The sequence below is a fragment of the Lissotriton helveticus genome, chromosome 1_1, assembly GCF_964261635.1.
Source record: "Lissotriton helveticus chromosome 1_1, aLisHel1.1, whole genome shotgun sequence".
Taxonomy (NCBI): Eukaryota; Metazoa; Chordata; class Amphibia; order Caudata; family Salamandridae; genus Lissotriton; species Lissotriton helveticus.
The window spans coordinates 216050974-216066859 of NC_136057.1; the positions used below are offsets into that span (position 1 = coordinate 216050974).

General features: G+C 37.2%; 13 non-coding genes across 13 annotated transcripts; all 13 read left to right on the forward strand.

Annotated features, from left to right (window-relative positions):
• The first annotated feature begins 1131 nt into the window (after positions 1-1131).
• Positions 1132-1204, forward strand: TRNAK-UUU (transfer RNA lysine (anticodon UUU)). Its single transcript has one exon. It is a non-coding gene; the product is annotated as a tRNA-Lys (tRNA).
• An 863-nt stretch (positions 1205-2067) lies between these two features.
• On the forward strand, positions 2068-2140 carry TRNAK-UUU (transfer RNA lysine (anticodon UUU)). The gene has a single exon. It is a non-coding gene; the product is annotated as a tRNA-Lys (tRNA).
• A 1001-nt stretch (positions 2141-3141) lies between these two features.
• Positions 3142-3214, forward strand: TRNAK-UUU (transfer RNA lysine (anticodon UUU)). Its single transcript has one exon. It is a non-coding gene; the product is annotated as a tRNA-Lys (tRNA).
• Positions 3215-3541: 327 nt separating this feature from the next.
• TRNAR-UCU (transfer RNA arginine (anticodon UCU)) lies at positions 3542-3632 on the forward strand. Its single transcript is given in 2 exon segments — positions 3542-3578; positions 3597-3632. It is a non-coding gene; the product is annotated as a tRNA-Arg (tRNA).
• A 1516-nt stretch (positions 3633-5148) lies between these two features.
• Positions 5149-5221, forward strand: TRNAK-UUU (transfer RNA lysine (anticodon UUU)). The gene has a single exon. It is a non-coding gene; the product is annotated as a tRNA-Lys (tRNA).
• Positions 5222-5548: 327 nt separating this feature from the next.
• Positions 5549-5639, forward strand: TRNAR-UCU (transfer RNA arginine (anticodon UCU)). Its single transcript is given in 2 exon segments — positions 5549-5585; positions 5604-5639. It is a non-coding gene; the product is annotated as a tRNA-Arg (tRNA).
• A 1916-nt stretch (positions 5640-7555) lies between these two features.
• TRNAR-UCU (transfer RNA arginine (anticodon UCU)) lies at positions 7556-7646 on the forward strand. Its single transcript is given in 2 exon segments — positions 7556-7592; positions 7611-7646. It is a non-coding gene; the product is annotated as a tRNA-Arg (tRNA).
• A 1515-nt stretch (positions 7647-9161) lies between these two features.
• Positions 9162-9234, forward strand: TRNAK-UUU (transfer RNA lysine (anticodon UUU)). Its single transcript has one exon. It is a non-coding gene; the product is annotated as a tRNA-Lys (tRNA).
• Positions 9235-9561: 327 nt separating this feature from the next.
• Positions 9562-9652, forward strand: TRNAR-UCU (transfer RNA arginine (anticodon UCU)). The gene is given in 2 exon segments: positions 9562-9598; positions 9617-9652. It is a non-coding gene; the product is annotated as a tRNA-Arg (tRNA).
• A 1916-nt stretch (positions 9653-11568) lies between these two features.
• On the forward strand, positions 11569-11659 carry TRNAR-UCU (transfer RNA arginine (anticodon UCU)). Its single transcript is given in 2 exon segments — positions 11569-11605; positions 11624-11659. It is a non-coding gene; the product is annotated as a tRNA-Arg (tRNA).
• A 1915-nt stretch (positions 11660-13574) lies between these two features.
• On the forward strand, positions 13575-13665 carry TRNAR-UCU (transfer RNA arginine (anticodon UCU)). The gene is given in 2 exon segments: positions 13575-13611; positions 13630-13665. It is a non-coding gene; the product is annotated as a tRNA-Arg (tRNA).
• A 1520-nt stretch (positions 13666-15185) lies between these two features.
• On the forward strand, positions 15186-15258 carry TRNAK-UUU (transfer RNA lysine (anticodon UUU)). Its single transcript has one exon. It is a non-coding gene; the product is annotated as a tRNA-Lys (tRNA).
• A 327-nt stretch (positions 15259-15585) lies between these two features.
• TRNAR-UCU (transfer RNA arginine (anticodon UCU)) lies at positions 15586-15676 on the forward strand. The gene is given in 2 exon segments: positions 15586-15622; positions 15641-15676. It is a non-coding gene; the product is annotated as a tRNA-Arg (tRNA).
• The last annotated feature ends 210 nt before the right edge of the window (positions 15677-15886 follow it).

A 15886-nucleotide genomic window follows, 5' to 3' on the forward strand; every position in this document is an offset into this window, starting at 1 on the left:
GTAGTGATAGTTGGGACACCTCCAAATGTTGATAAGGTCATTTTGTGGAGCGACCTCTCTGAGCCTGGATAGCTCAGTCGGGAGAGCATCAGACTTTTAATCTGAGGGCCCAGGGTTCAAGTCCCTGTTCAGGCGGCTTGGTTAAAGAAAAGGTATATCAATTGCATACTCTTTTCAGGATCCAATGAATGGGGAGTCCTATTAGAGATGTTTCAAAAAAGTCTTAATCAAGTCATTACATACCCATCTGTCTTCTACATTCTTTGACAAGGGTTAAGAAGACTTACCCAAACTGTATCATGTAGTTTGTTGATTATCTTTTACCCAATTCAATGTTCAAAATGTAAGGTAGTGTCCGATTAACTTGATAAAGTTGGTCAACAGCTGATAGGTCATCTTTTTATTTGTGAATCTCTGATCACCGTGTTGAATCAGGTCGGATCTCTAGTGCAATGGATAGCGGCTTGGAGTCCTAGACGAATGTAGCAAAAGCATTCAAAGGCTTTGTGTTCAAACACCAGCTGGGTCAATTTTATCCCTCCTCTTATTTTTTAACTAATTGAAACAGTAACAAGCAATGCCTGCGTCTGCATCACCAGAAACATTTACCAAAATGGCAGAGAAAGAAAGTCTACTTAAACAGAGACTGTTTGCTTTGAAAACATTGCATAATCTATGCCCAAGAGGAAATTCCCAAAGATACTGCTGAAAATGTAATTTAGTAGGTAGTAATAGTATTTGGCACTTTATTGATTTCACAATGTCATTTTAGACACATGATTTCTAAGTCAGCCGAAAATGAGATAGTCCAAATTTCAGGATTTAAAATGGATTACGTGTGCTGCTGAAATTTCAAATGCTTAACACCTTCAATGCTACAGGAGATTTTCCTCCTGTGCTGAATGATCTGTAAATCCATTGTTCATGACGAGCTCAGCTCGTCATAAGCACACGACAAGTGTACTGCACGAAGAGCTGAGCTCGTCATGAGCATGGAAGGGGTTAAAACATCAATTTGTTATTAAACTCTACAAATTTGATTGCTAATATATGTAACCATATTAATACATAGAGTGTAGGTCAGTGTACGTCCACATTTGTTTAGCTGATTTTAAGACAGAGTATAGCAGAGCCTGGATAGCTTAGTCGGTAGAGCATCAGACTTTTAATCTGAGGGTCCAGGGTTCAAGTCCCTGTTCAGGCGGTTGCTTCCTTTAAAGAAAAATTACTCTAATTGGATGCTCTTTTTGTGTTCCCCTGCATGACGAATAAGATATTCCATTACTAAAATTGCAAAAACGTCTTTCATGGAGTTGTGAAATGCACATCTGCCTCATATATCATGTGCCATTTGACTAAACTTAAGTCGTACGTAGACTTACCTAAGGTATCATGTAACTTGAGACGGTGAATATAATTTCCCCAATTCAATATTCAAAATAAATCCATGGTTATAGTATCAAATGAACTTTATAAAGCTGATCAACATTATTTCATTTCAGAATATCTCTGCACCTAATCAGAGCGTATTGGCTCTCTGGCGCAATGGATAGCGCATTGGACTTCTAGGTGAATGTAAAAAAGATATTCAAAGGTTGTGGGTTCGAATCCCACCAGAGTCAGTTTTATCCCTATTTATTTCATAACTGTTTAAAAGAGTAATAAACAGTGCATGCATGCTTCTGCTTCACGAAAAAGGGCAGTGAAAGGAAGTCTATTTTAAATAGATACTATTCAAATTACGCGATCTTTGCAGAAGAGGAAATTGGCAGCTGTACTTATGAAAATGTAATTTACTCAGAAGTAAGATTTTGGGCCCTTCCTTAATTTTACAATGTCAATAAAAACATATGACTTCTAAGTCAGCAAAAAAAATGAGATAGTAGCAATTTCAGGACTTACAATAAGGTTAAATTTACTGAAGAGATTTCAAATGCTTGAAGTACCAATTCATTATTATATTCCGCGTATTCAGTACTTAATACCGGCAACCATCTTAAGAAACGTAGTGATAGTTGGGACACTTCTAAATGTTGATAAGGTCATTTTGTGGAGCGACCTCTCCGAGCCTGGATAGCTCAGTCGGGAGAGCATCAGACTTTTAATCTGAAGGCCCAGGGTTCAAGTCCCTGTTCAGGCGGCTTGGTTAAAGAAAAGGTATATCAATTGCATACTCTTTTCAGGATCCAATGAATGGGGAGTCCTATTAGAGATGTTTCAAAATAGTCTTAATCAAGTCATTACATACCCATCTGTCTTCTACATTCTTTGACAAGGGTTAAGAAGACTTACCCAAACTGTATCATGTAGTTTGACATGTTGATTATCTTTTACCCAATTCAATGTTCAAAATGTAAGGTAGTGTCCGATTAACTTGATAAAGTTGGTCAACAGCTGATAGGTCATCTTTTTATTTGTGAATCTCTGATCACCGTGTTGAATCAGGTCGGATCTCTAGTGCAATGGATAGCGGCTTGGAGTCCTAGACGAATGTAGCAAAAGCATTCAAAGGCTTTGTGTTCAAACACCAGCTGGGTCAATTTTATCCCTCCTCTTATTTTATAACTAATTGAAACAGTAACAAGCAATGCCTGCGTCTGCATCACCAGAAACATTTACCAACATGGCAGTGAAAGAAAGTCTACTTAAACAGAGACTGTTTGCTTTGAAAACATTGCATAATCTATGCCCAAGAGGAAATTCCCAAAGATACTGCTGAAAATGTAATTTAGTAGGTAGTAATAGTATTTGGCACTTTATTGATTTCACAATGTCATTTTAGACACATGATTTCTAAGTCAGCCGAAAATGAGATAGTCCAAATTTCAGGATTTAAAATGGATTACGTGTGCTGCTGAAATTTCAAATGCTTAACACCTTCAATGCTACAGGAGATTTTCCTCCTGTGCTGAATGATCTGTAAATCCATTGTTCATGACGAGCTCAGCTCGTCATAAGCACACGACAAGTGTACTGCACGACGAGCTGAGCTCGTCATGAGCATGGAAGGGGTTAAAACATCAATTTGTTATTAAACTCTACAAATTTGATTGCTAATATATGTAACCATATTAATACACAGAGTGTAGGTCAGTGTACGTCCACATTTGTTTAGCTGATTTTAAGACAGAGTATAGCAGAGCCTGGATAGCTCAGTCGGTAGAGCATCAGACTTTTAATCTGAGGGTCCAGGGTTCAAGTCCCTGTTCAGGCGGGTGCTTCCTTTAAAGAAAAATTACTCTAATTGGATGCTCTTTTTGTGTTCCCCTGCATGACGAATAAGATATTCCATTACTAAAATTGCAAAAACGTTTTTCATGGAGTTGTGAAATGCACATCTGCCTCATATATCATGTGCCATTTGACTAAACTTAAGTCGTACGTAGATTTACCTAAGGTATCATGTAACTTGAGACGGTGAATATAATTTCCCCAATTCAATATTCAAAATAAATCCATGGTTATAGTATCAAATGAACTTTATAAAGCTGATCAACATTATTTCATTTCAGAATATCTCTGCACCTCATCAGAGCGTATTGGCTCTGTGGCGCAATGGATAGCGCATTGGACTTCTAGGTGAATGTAAAAAAGATATTCAAAGGTTGTGGGTTCGAATCCCACCAGAGTCAGTTTTATCCCTATTTATTTCATAACTGTTTAAAAGAGTAATAAACAGTGCATACATGCTTCTGCTTCACCAAAAAGGGCAGTGAAAGGAAGTCTATTTTAAATAGATACTATTCAAGTTACGCAATCTTTGCAGAAGAGGAAATTGGCAGCTGTACTTATGAAAATTTAATTTACTCAGAAGTAAGATTTTGGGCCCTTCCTTAATTTTACAATGTCAATAAAAACATATGAATTCTAAGTCAGCAAAAAAAATTGAGATAGTAGCAATTTCAGGACTTACAATAAGGTTAAATTTTACTGAAGAGATTTCAAATGCTTGAAGTACCAATTCATTATTATATTCCGCGTATTCAGTACTTAATACCGGCAACCATCTTAAGAAACGTAGTGATAGTTGGGACACCTCCAAATGTTGATAAGGTCATTTTGTGGAGCGACCTCTCTGAGCCTGGATAGCTCAGTCGGGAGAGCATCAGACTTTTAATCTGAGGGCCCAGGGTTCAAGTCCCTGTTCAGGCGGCTTGGTTAAAGAAAAGGTATATCAATTGCATACTCTTTTCAGGATCCAATGAATGGGGAGTCCTATTAGAGATGTTTCAAAAAAGTCTTAATCAAGTCATTACATACCCATCTGTCTTCTACATTCTTTGACAAGGGTTAAGAAGACTTACCCAAACTGTATCATGTAGTTTGTTGATTATCTTTTACCCAATTCAATGTTCAAAATGTAAGGTAGTGTCCGATTAACTTGATAAAGTTGGTCAACAGCTGATAGGTCATCTTTTTATTTGTGAATCTCTGATCACCGTGTTGAATCAGGTCGGATCTCTAGTGCAATGGATAGCGGCTTGGAGTCCTAGACGAATGTAGCAAAAGCATTCAAAGGCTTTGTGTTCAAACACCAGCTGGGTCAATTTTATCCCTCCTCTTATTTTATAACTAATTGAAACAGTAACAAGCAATGCCTGCGTCTGCATCACCAGAAACATTTACCAAAATGGCAGAGAAAGAAAGTCTACTTAAACAGAGACTGTTTGCTTTGAAAACATTGCATAATCTATGCCCAAGAGGAAATTCCCAAAGATACTGCTGAAAATGTAATTTAGTAGGTAGTAATAGTATTTGGCACTTTATTGATTTCACAATGTCATTTTAGACACATGATTTCTAAGTCAGCCGAAAATGAGATAGTCCAAATTTCAGGATTTAAAATGGATTACGTGTGCTGCTGAAATTTCAAATGCTTAACACCTTCAATGCTACAGGAGATTTTCCTCCTGTGCTGAATGATCTGTAAATCCATTGTTCATGACGAGCTCAGCTCGTCATAAGCACACGACAAGTGTACTGCACGAAGAGCTGAGCTCGTCATGAGCATGGAAGGGGTTAAAACATCAATTTGGTATTAAACTCTACAAATTTGATTGCTAATATATGTAACCATATTAATACATAGAGTGTAGGTCAGTGTACGTCCACATTTGTTTAGCTGATTTTAAGACAGAGTATAGCAGAGCCTGGATAGCTTAGTCGGTAGAGCATCAGACTTTTAATCTGAGGGTCCAGGGTTCAAGTCCCTGTTCAGGCGGTTGCTTCCTTTAAAGAAAAATTACTCTAATTGGATGCTCTTTTTGTGTTCCCCTGCATGACGAATAAGATATTCCATTACTAAAATTGCAAAAACGTCTTTCATGGAGTTGTGAAATGCACATCTGCCTCATATATCATGTGCCATTTGACTAAACTTAAGTCGTACGTAGACTTACCTAAGGTATCATGTAACTTGAGACGGTGAATATAATTTCCCCAATTCAATATTCAAAATAAATCCATGGTTATAGTATCAAATGAACTTTATAAAGCTGATCAACATTATTTCATTTCAGAATATCTCTGCACCTAATCAGAGCGTATTGGCTCTGTGGCGCAATGGATAGCGCATTGGACTTCTAGGTGAATGTAAAAAAGATATTCAAAGGTTGTGGGTTCGAATCCCACCAGAGTCAGTTTTATCCCTATTTATTTCATAACTGTTTAAAAGAGTAATAAACAGTGCATACATGCTTCTGCTTCACCAAAAAGGGCAGTGAAAGGAAGTCTATTTTAAATAGATACTATTCAAGTTACGCAATCTTTGCAGAAGAGGAAATTGGCAGCTGTACTTATGAAAATGTAATTTACTCAGAAGTAAGATTTTGGGCCCTTCCTTAATTTTACAATGTCAATAAAAACATATGAATTCTAAGTCAGCAAAAAAAATTGAGATAGTAGCAATTTCAGGACTTACAATAAGGTTAAATTTTACTGAAGAGATTTCAAATGCTTGAAGTACCAATTCATTATTATATTCCGCGTATTCAGTACTTAATACCGGCAACCATCTTAAGAAACGTAGTGATAGTTGGGACACCTCCAAATGTTGATAAGGTCATTTTGTGGAGCGACCTCTCTGAGCCTGGATAGCTCAGTCGGGAGAGCATCAGACTTTTAATCTGAGGGCCCAGGGTTCAAGTCCCTGTTCAGGCGGCTTGGTTAAAGAAAAGGTATATCAATTGCATACTCTTTTCAGGATCCAATGAATGGGGAGTCCTATTAGAGATGTTTCAAAAAAGTCTTAATCAAGTCATTACATACCCATCTGGCTTCTACATTCTTTGACAAGGGTTAAGAAGACTTACCCAAACTGTATCATGTAGTTTGTTGATTATCTTTTACCCAATTCAATGTTCAAAATGTAAGGTAGTGTCCGATTAACTTGATAAAGTTGGTCAACAGCTGATAGGTCATCTTTTTATTTGTGAATCTCTGATCACCGTGTTGAATCAGGTCGGATCTCTAGTGCAATGGATAGCGGCTTGGAGTCCTAGACGAATGTAGCAAAAGCATTCAAAGGCTTTGTGTTCAAACACCAGCTGGGTCAATTTTATCCCTCCTCTTATTTTATAACTAATTGAAACAGTAACAAGCAATGCCTGCGTCTGCATCACCAGAAACATTTACCAACATGGCAGTGAAAGAAAGTCTACTTAAACAGAGACTGTTTGCTTTGAAAACATTGCATAATCTATGCCCAAGAGGAAATTCCCAAAGATACTGCTGAAAATGTAATTTAGTAGGTAGTAATAGTATTTGGCACTTTATTGATTTCACAATGTCATTTTAGACACATGATTTCTAAGTCAGCCGAAAATGAGATAGTACAAATTTCAGGATTTAAAATGGATTACGTGTGCTGCTGAAATTTCAAATGCTTAACACCTTCAATGCTACAGGAGATTTTCCTCCTGTGCTGAATGATCTGTAAATCCATTGTTCATGACGAGCTCAGCTCGTCATAAGCACACGACAAGTGTACTGCACGACGAGCTGAGCTCGTCATGAGCATGGAAGGGGTTAAAACATCAATTTGTTATTAAACTCTACAAATTTGATTGCTAATGTATGTAACCATATTAATACACAGAGTGTAGGTCAGTGTACGTCCACATTTGTTTAGCTGTTTTTAAGACAGAGTATAGCAGAGCCTGGATAGCTCAGTCGGTAGAGCATCAGACTTTTAATCTGAGGAACCAGGGTTCAAGTCCCTGTACAGGCGGGTGCTTCCTTTAAAGAAAAATTACTCTAATTGGATGCTCTTTTTGTGTTCCCCTGCATGACGAATAAGATATTCCATTACTAAAATTGCAAAAACGTCTTTCATGGAGTTGTGAAATGCACATCTGCCTCATATATCATGTGCCATTTGACTAAACTTAAGTCGTACGTAGATTTACCTAAGGTATCATGTAACTTGAGACGGTGAATATAATTTCCCCAATTCAATATTCAAAATAAATCCATGGTTATAGTATCAAATGAACTTTATAAAGCTGATCAACATTATTTCATTTCAGAATATCTCTGCACCTCATCAGAGCGTATTGGCTCTGTGGCGCAATGGATAGCGCATTGGACTTCTAGGTGAATGTAAAAAAGATATTCAAAGGTTGTGGGTTCGAATCCCACCAGAGTCAGTTTTATCCCTATTTATTTCATAACTGTTTAAAAGAGTAATAAACAGTGCATACATGCTTCTGCTTCACCAAAAAGGGCAGTGAAAGGAAGTCTATTTTAAATAGATACTATTCAAGTTACGCAATCTTTGCAGAAGAGGAAATTGGCAGCTGTACTTATGAAAATGTAATTTACTCAGAAGTAAGATTTTGGGCCCTTCCTTAATTTTACAATGTCAATAAAAACATATGAATTCTAAGTCAGCAAAAAAAATTGAGATAGTAGCAATTTCAGGACTTACAATAAGGTTAAATTTACTGAAGAGATTTCAAATGCTTGAAGTACCAATTCATTATTATATTCCGCGTATTCAGTACTTAATACCGGCAACCATCTTAAGAAACGTAGTGATAGTTGGGACACCTCCAAATGTTGATAAGGTCATTTTGTGGAGCGACCTCTCTGAGCCTGGATAGCTCAGTCGGGAGAGCATCAGACTTTTAATCTGAGGGCCCAGGGTTCAAGTCCCTGTTCAGGCGGCTTGGTTAAAGAAAAGGTATATCAATTGCATACTCTTTTCAGGATCCAATGAATGGGGAGTCCTATTAGAGATGTTTCAAAAAAGTCTTAATCAAGTCATTACATACCCATCTGTCTTCTACATTCTTTGACAAGGGTTAAGAAGACTTACCCAAACTGTATCATGTAGTTTGTTGATTATCTTTTACCCAATTCAATGTTCAAAATGTAAGGTAGTGTCCGATTAACTTGATAAAGTTGGTCAACAGCTGATAGGTCATCTTTTTATTTGTGAATCTCTGATCACCGTGTTGAATCAGGTCGGATCTCTAGTGCAATGGATAGCGGCTTGGAGTCCTAGACGAATGTAGCAAAAGCATTCAAAGGCTTTGTGTTCAAACACCAGCTGGGTCAATTTTATCCCTCCTCTTATTTTATAACTAATTGAAACAGTAACAAGCAATGCCTGCGTCTGCATCACCAGAAACATTTACCAAAATGGCAGAGAAAGAAAGTCTACTTAAACAGAGACTGTTTGCTTTGAAAACATTGCATAATCTATGCCCAAGAGGAAATTCCCAAAGATACTGCTGAAAATGTAATTTAGTAGGTAGTAATAGTATTTGGCACTTTATTGATTTCACAATGTCATTTTAGACACATGATTTCTAAGTCAGCCGAAAATGAGATAGTCCAAATTTCAGGATTTAAAATGGATTACGTGTGCTGCTGAAATTTCAAATGCTTAACACCTTCAATGCTACAGGAGATTTTCCTCCTGTGCTGAATGATCTGTAAATCCATTGTTCATGACGAGCTCAGCTCGTCATAAGCACACGACAAGTGTACTGCACGAAGAGCTGAGCTCGTCATGAGCATGGAAGGGGTTAAAACATCAATTTGGTATTAAACTCTACAAATTTGATTGCTAATATATGTAACCATATTAATACATAGAGTGTAGGTCAGTGTACGTCCACATTTGTTTAGCTGATTTTAAGACAGAGTATAGCAGAGCCTGGATAGCTTAGTCGGTAGAGCATCAGACTTTTAATCTGAGGGTCCAGGGTTCAAGTCCCTGTTCAGGCGGTTGCTTCCTTTAAAGAAAAATTACTCTAATTGGATGCTCTTTTTGTGTTCCCCTGCATGACGAATAAGATATTCCATTACTAAAATTGCAAAAACGTCTTTCATGGAGTTGTGAAATGCACATCTGCCTCATATATCATGTGCCATTTGACTAAACTTAAGTCGTACGTAGACTTACCTAAGGTATCATGTAACTTGAGACGGTGAATATAATTTCCCCAATTCAATATTCAAAATAAATCCATGGTTATAGTATCAAATGAACTTTATAAAGCTGATCAACATTATTTCATTTCAGAATATCTCTGCACCTAATCAGAGCGTATTGGCTCTGTGGCGCAATGGATAGCGCATTGGACTTCTAGGTGAATGTAAAAAAGATATTCAAAGGTTGTGGGTTCGAATCCCACCAGAGTCAGTTTTATCCCTATTTATTTCATAACTGTTTAAAAGAGTAATAAACAGTGCATACATGCTTCTGCTTCACCAAAAAGGGCAGTGAAAGGAAGTCTATTTTAAATAGATACTATTCAAGTTACGCAATCTTTGCAGAAGAGGAAATTGGCAGCTGTACTTATGAAAATGTAATTTACTCAGAAGTAAGATTTTGGGCCCTTCCTTAATTTTACAATGTCAATAAAAACATATGAATTCTAAGTCAGCAAAAAAAATTGAGATAGTAGCAATTTCAGGACTTACAATAAGGTTAAATTTTACTGAAGAGATTTCAAATGCTTGAAGTACCAATTCATTATTATATTCCGCGTATTCAGTACTTAATACCGGCAACCATCTTAAGAAACGTAGTGATAGTTGGGACACCTCCAAATGTTGATAAGGTCATTTTGTGGAGCGACCTCTCTGAGCCTGGATAGCTCAGTCGGGAGAGCATCAGACTTTTAATCTGAGGGCCCAGGGTTCAAGTCCCTGTTCAGGCGGCTTGGTTAAAGAAAAGGTATATCAATTGCATACTCTTTTCAGGATCCAATGAATGGGGAGTCCTATTAGAGATGTTTCAAAAAAGTCTTAATCAAGTCATTACATACCCATCTGGCTTCTACATTCTTTGACAAGGGTTAAGAAGACTTACCCAAACTGTATCATGTAGTTTGTTGATTATCTTTTACCCAATTCAATGTTCAAAATGTAAGGTAGTGTCCGATTAACTTGATAAAGTTGGTCAACAGCTGATAGGTCATCTTTTTATTTGTGAATCTCTGATCACCGTGTTGAATCAGGTCGGATCTCTAGTGCAATGGATAGCGGCTTGGAGTCCTAGACGAATGTAGCAAAAGCATTCAAAGGCTTTGTGTTCAAACACCAGCTGGGTCAATTTTATCCCTCCTCTTATTTTATAACTAATTGAAACAGTAACAAGCAATGCCTGCGTCTGCATCACCAGAAACATTTACCAACATGGCAGTGAAAGAAAGTCTACTTAAACAGAGACTGTTTGCTTTGAAAACATTGCATAATCTATGCCCAAGAGGAAATTCCCAAAGATACTGCTGAAAATGTAATTTAGTAGGTAGTAATAGTATTTGGCACTTTATTGATTTCACAATGTCATTTTAGACACATGATTTCTAAGTCAGCCGAAAATGAGATAGTACAAATTTCAGGATTTAAAATGGATTACGTGTGCTGCTGAAATTTCAAATGCTTAACACCTTCAATGCTACAGGAGATTTTCCTCCTGTGCTGAATGATCTGTAAATCCATTGTTCATGACGAGCTCAGCTCGTCATAAGCACACGACAAGTGTACTGCACGACGAGCTGAGCTCGTCATGAGCATGGAAGGGGTTAAAACATCAATTTGTTATTAAACTCTACAAATTTGATTGCTAATGTATGTAACCATATTAATACACAGAGTGTAGGTCAGTGTACGTCCACATTTGTTTAGCTGTTTTTAAGACAGAGTATAGCAGAGTCTGGATAGCTCAGTCGGTAGAGCATCAGACTTTTAATCTGAGGAACCAGGGTTCAAGTCCCTGTACAGGCGGGTGCTTCCTTTAAAGAAAAATTACTCTAATTGGATGCTCTTTTTGTGTTCCCCTGCATGACGAATAAGATATTCCATTACTAAAATTGCAAAAACGTCTTTCATGGAGTTGTGAAATGCACATCTGCCTCATATATCATGTGCCATTTGACTAAACTTAAGTCGTACGTAGATTTACCTAAGGTATCATGTAACTTGAGACGGTGAATATAATTTCCCCAATTCAATATTCAAAATAAATCCATGGTTATAGTATCAAATGAACTTTATAAAGCTGATCAACATTATTTCATTTCAGAATATCTCTGCACCTCATCAGAGCGTATTGGCTCTGTGGCGCAATGGATAGCGCATTGGACTTCTAGGTGAATGTAAAAAAGATATTCAAAGGTTGTGGGTTCGAATCCCACCAGAGTCAGTTTTATCCCTATTTATTTCATAACTGTTTAAAAGAGTAATAAACAGTGCATACATGCTTCTGCTTCACCAAAAAGGGCAGTGAAAGGAAGTCTATTTTAAATAGATACTATTCAAGTTACGCAATCTTTGCAGAAGAGGAAATTGGCAGCTGTACTTATGAAAATGTAATTTACTCAGAAGTAAGATTTTGGGCCCTTCCTTAATTTTACAATGTCAATAAAAACATATGAATTCTAAGTCAGCAAAAAAAATTGAGATAGTAGCAATTTCAGGACTTACAATAAGGTTAAATTTACTGAAGAGATTTCAAATGCTTGAAGTACCAATTCATTATTATATTCCGCGTATTCAGTACTTAATACCGGCAACCATCTTAAGAAACGTAGTGATAGTTGGGACACCTCCAAATGTTGATAAGGTCATTTTGTGGAGCGACCTCTCTGAGCCTGGATAGCTCAGTCGGGAGAGCATCAGACTTTTAATCTGAGGGCCCAGGGTTCAAGTCCCTGTTCAGGCGGCTTGGTTAAAGAAAAGGTATATCAATTGCATACTCTTTTCAGGATCCAATGAATGGGGAGTCCTATTAGAGATGTTTCAAAAAAGTCTTAATCAAGTCATTACATACCCATCTGTCTTCTACATTCTTTGACAAGGGTTAAGAAGACTTACCCAAACTGTATCATGTAGTTTGTTGATTATCTTTTACCCAATTCAATGTTCAAAATGTAAGGTAGTGTCCGATTAACTTGATAAAGTTGGTCAACAGCTGATAGGTCATCTTTTTATTTGTGAATCTCTGATCACCGTGTTGAATCAGGTCGGATCTCTAGTGCAATGGATAGCGGCTTGGAGTCCTAGACGAATGTAGCAAAAGCATTCAAAGGCTTTGTGTTCAAACACCAGCTGGGTCAATTTTATCCCTCCTCTTATTTTATAACTAATTGAAACAGTAACAAGCAATGCCTGCGTCTGCATCACCAGAAACATTTACCAAAATGGCAGAGAAAGAAAGTCTACTTAAACAGAGACTGTTTGCTTTGAAAACATTGCATAATCTATGCCCAAGAGGAAATTCCCAAAGATACTGCTGAAAATGTAATTTAGTAGGTAGTAATAGTATTTGGCACTTTATTGATTTCACAATGTCATTTTAGACACATGATTTCTAAGTCAGCCGAAAATGAGATAGTCCAAATTTCAGGATTTAAAATGGATTACGTGTGCTGCTGAAATTTCAAATGCTTAACACCTTCAATGCTACAGGAGATTTTCCTCCTGTGCTGAATGATCTGTAAATCCATTGTTCATGACGAGCTCAGCTCGTCATAAGCACACGACAAGTGTACTGCACGAAGAGCTGAGCTCGTCATGAGCATGGAAGGGGTTAAAACATCAATTTGTTATTAAACTCTACAAATTTGATTGCTAATATATGTAACCATATTAATACATAGAGTGTAGGTCAGTGTACGTCCACATTTGTTTAGCTGATTTTAAGACAGAGTATAGCAGAGCCTGGATACCTTAGTCGGTAGAGCATCAGACTTTTAATCTGAGGGTCCAGGGTTCAAGTCCCTGTTCAGGCGGTTGCTTCCTTTAAAGAAAAATTACTCTAATTGGATGCTCTTTTTGTGTTCCCCTGCATGACGAATAAGATATTCCATTACTAAAATTGCAAAAACGTCTTTCATGGAGTTGTGAATTGCACATCTGCCTCATATATCATGTGCCATTTGACTAAACTTAAGTCGTACGTAGACTTACCTAAGGTATCATGTAACTTGAGACGGTGAATATAATTTCCCCAATTCAATATTCAAAATAAATCCATGGTTATAGTATCAAATGAACTTTATAAAGCTGATCAACATTATTTCATTTCAGAATATCTCTGCACCTCATCAGAGCGTATTGGCTCTGTGGCGCAATGGATAGCGCATTGGACTTCTAGGTGAATGTAAAAAAGATATTCAAAGGTTGTGGGTTCGAATCCCACCAGAGTCAGTTTTATCCCTATTTATTTCATAACTGTTTAAAAGAGTAATAAACAGTGCATACATGCTTCTGCTTCACCAAAAAGGGCAGTGAAAGGAAGTCTATTTTAAATAGATACTATTCAAGTTACGCAATCTTTGCAGAAGAGGAAATTGGCAGCTGTACTTATGAAAATGTAATTTACTCAGAAGTAAGATTTTGGGCCCTTCCTTAATTTTACAATGTCAATAAAAACATATGAATTCTAAGTCAGCAAAAAAAATTGAGATAGTAGCAATTTCAGGACTTACAATAAGGTTAAATTTACTGAAGAGATTTCAAATGCTTGAAGTACCAATTCATTATTATATTCCGCGTATTCAGTACTTAATACCGGCAACCATCTTAAGAAACGTAGTGATAGTTGGGACACTTCCAAATGTTGATAAGGTCATTTTGTGGAGCGACCTCTCCGAGCCTGGATAGCTCAGTCGGGAGAGCATCAGACTTTTAATCTGAGGGCCCAGGGTTCAAGTCCCTGTTCAGGCGGCTTGGTTAAAGAAAAGGTATATCAATTGCATACTCTTTTCAGGATCCAATGAATGGGGAGTCCTATTAGAGATGTTTCAAAATAGTCTTAATCAAGTCATTACATACCCATCTGTCTTCTACATTCTTTGACAAGGGTTAAGAAGACTTACCCAAACTGTATCATGTAGTTTGACATGTTGATTATCTTTTACCCAATTCAATGTTCAAAATGTAAGGTAGTGTCCGATTAACTTGATAAAGTTGGTCAACAGCTGATAGGTCATCTTTTTATTTGTGAATCTCTGATCACCGTGTTGAATCAGGTCGGATCTCTAGTGCAATGGATAGCGGCTTGGAGTCCTAGACGAATGTAGCAAAAGCATTCAAAGGCTTTGTGTTCAAACACCAGCTGGGTCAATTTTATCCCTCCTCTTATTTTATAACTAATTGAAACAGTAACAAGCAATGCCTGCGTCTGCATCACCAGAAACATTTACCAACATGGCAGTGAAAGAAAGTCTACTTAAACAGAGACTGTTTGCTTTGAAAACATTGCATAATCTATGCCCAAGAGGAAATTCCCAAAGATACTGCTGAAAATGTAATTTAGTAGGTAGTAATAGTATTTGGCACTTTATTGATTTCACAATGTCATTTTAGACACATGATTTCTAAGTCAGCCGAAAATGAGATAGTCCAAATTTCAGGATTTAAAATGGATTACGTGTGCTGCTGAAATTTCAAATGCTTAACACCTTCAATGCTACAGGAGATTTTCCTCCTGTGCTGAATGATCTGTAAATCCATTGTTCATGACGAGCTCAGCTCGTCATAAGCACACGACAAGTGTACTGCACGACGAGCTGAGCTCGTCATGAGCATGGAAGGGGTTAAAACATCAATTTGTTATTAAACTCTACAAATTTGATTGCTAATATATGTAACCATATTAATACACAGAGTGTAGGTCAGTGTACGTCCACATTTGTTTAGCTGATTTTAAGACAGAGTATAGCAGAGCCTGGATAGCTCAGTCGGTAGAGCATCAGACTTTTAATCTGAGGGTCCAGGGTTCAAGTCCCTGTTCAGGCGGGTGCTTCCTTTAAAGAAAAATTACTCTAATTGGATGCTCTTTTTGTGTTCCCCTGCATGACGAATAAGATATTCCATTACTAAAATTGCAAAAACGTCTTTCATGGAGTTGTGAAATGCACATCTGCCTCATATATCATGTGCCATTTGACTAAACTTAAGTCGTACGTAGATTTACCTAAGGTATCATGTAACTTGAGACGGTGAATATAATTTCCCCAATTCAATATTCAAAATAAATCCATGGTTATAGTATCAAATGAACTTTATAAAGCTGATCAACATTATTTCATTTCAGAATATCTCTGCACCTCATCAGAGCGTATTGGCTCTGTGGCGCAATGGATAGCGCATTGGACTTCTAGGTGAATGTAAAAAAGATATTCAAAGGTTGTGGGTTCGAATCCCACCAGAGTCAGTTTTATCCCTATTTATTTCATAACTGTTTAAAAGAGTAATAAACAGTGCATGCATGCTTCTGCTTCACCAAAAAGGGCAGTGAAAGGAAGTCTATTTTAAATAGATACTATTCAAGTTACGCAATCTTTGCAGAAGAGGAAATTGGCAGCTGTACTTATGAAAATGTAATTTACTCAGAAGTAAGATTTTGGGCCCTTCCTTAATTTTA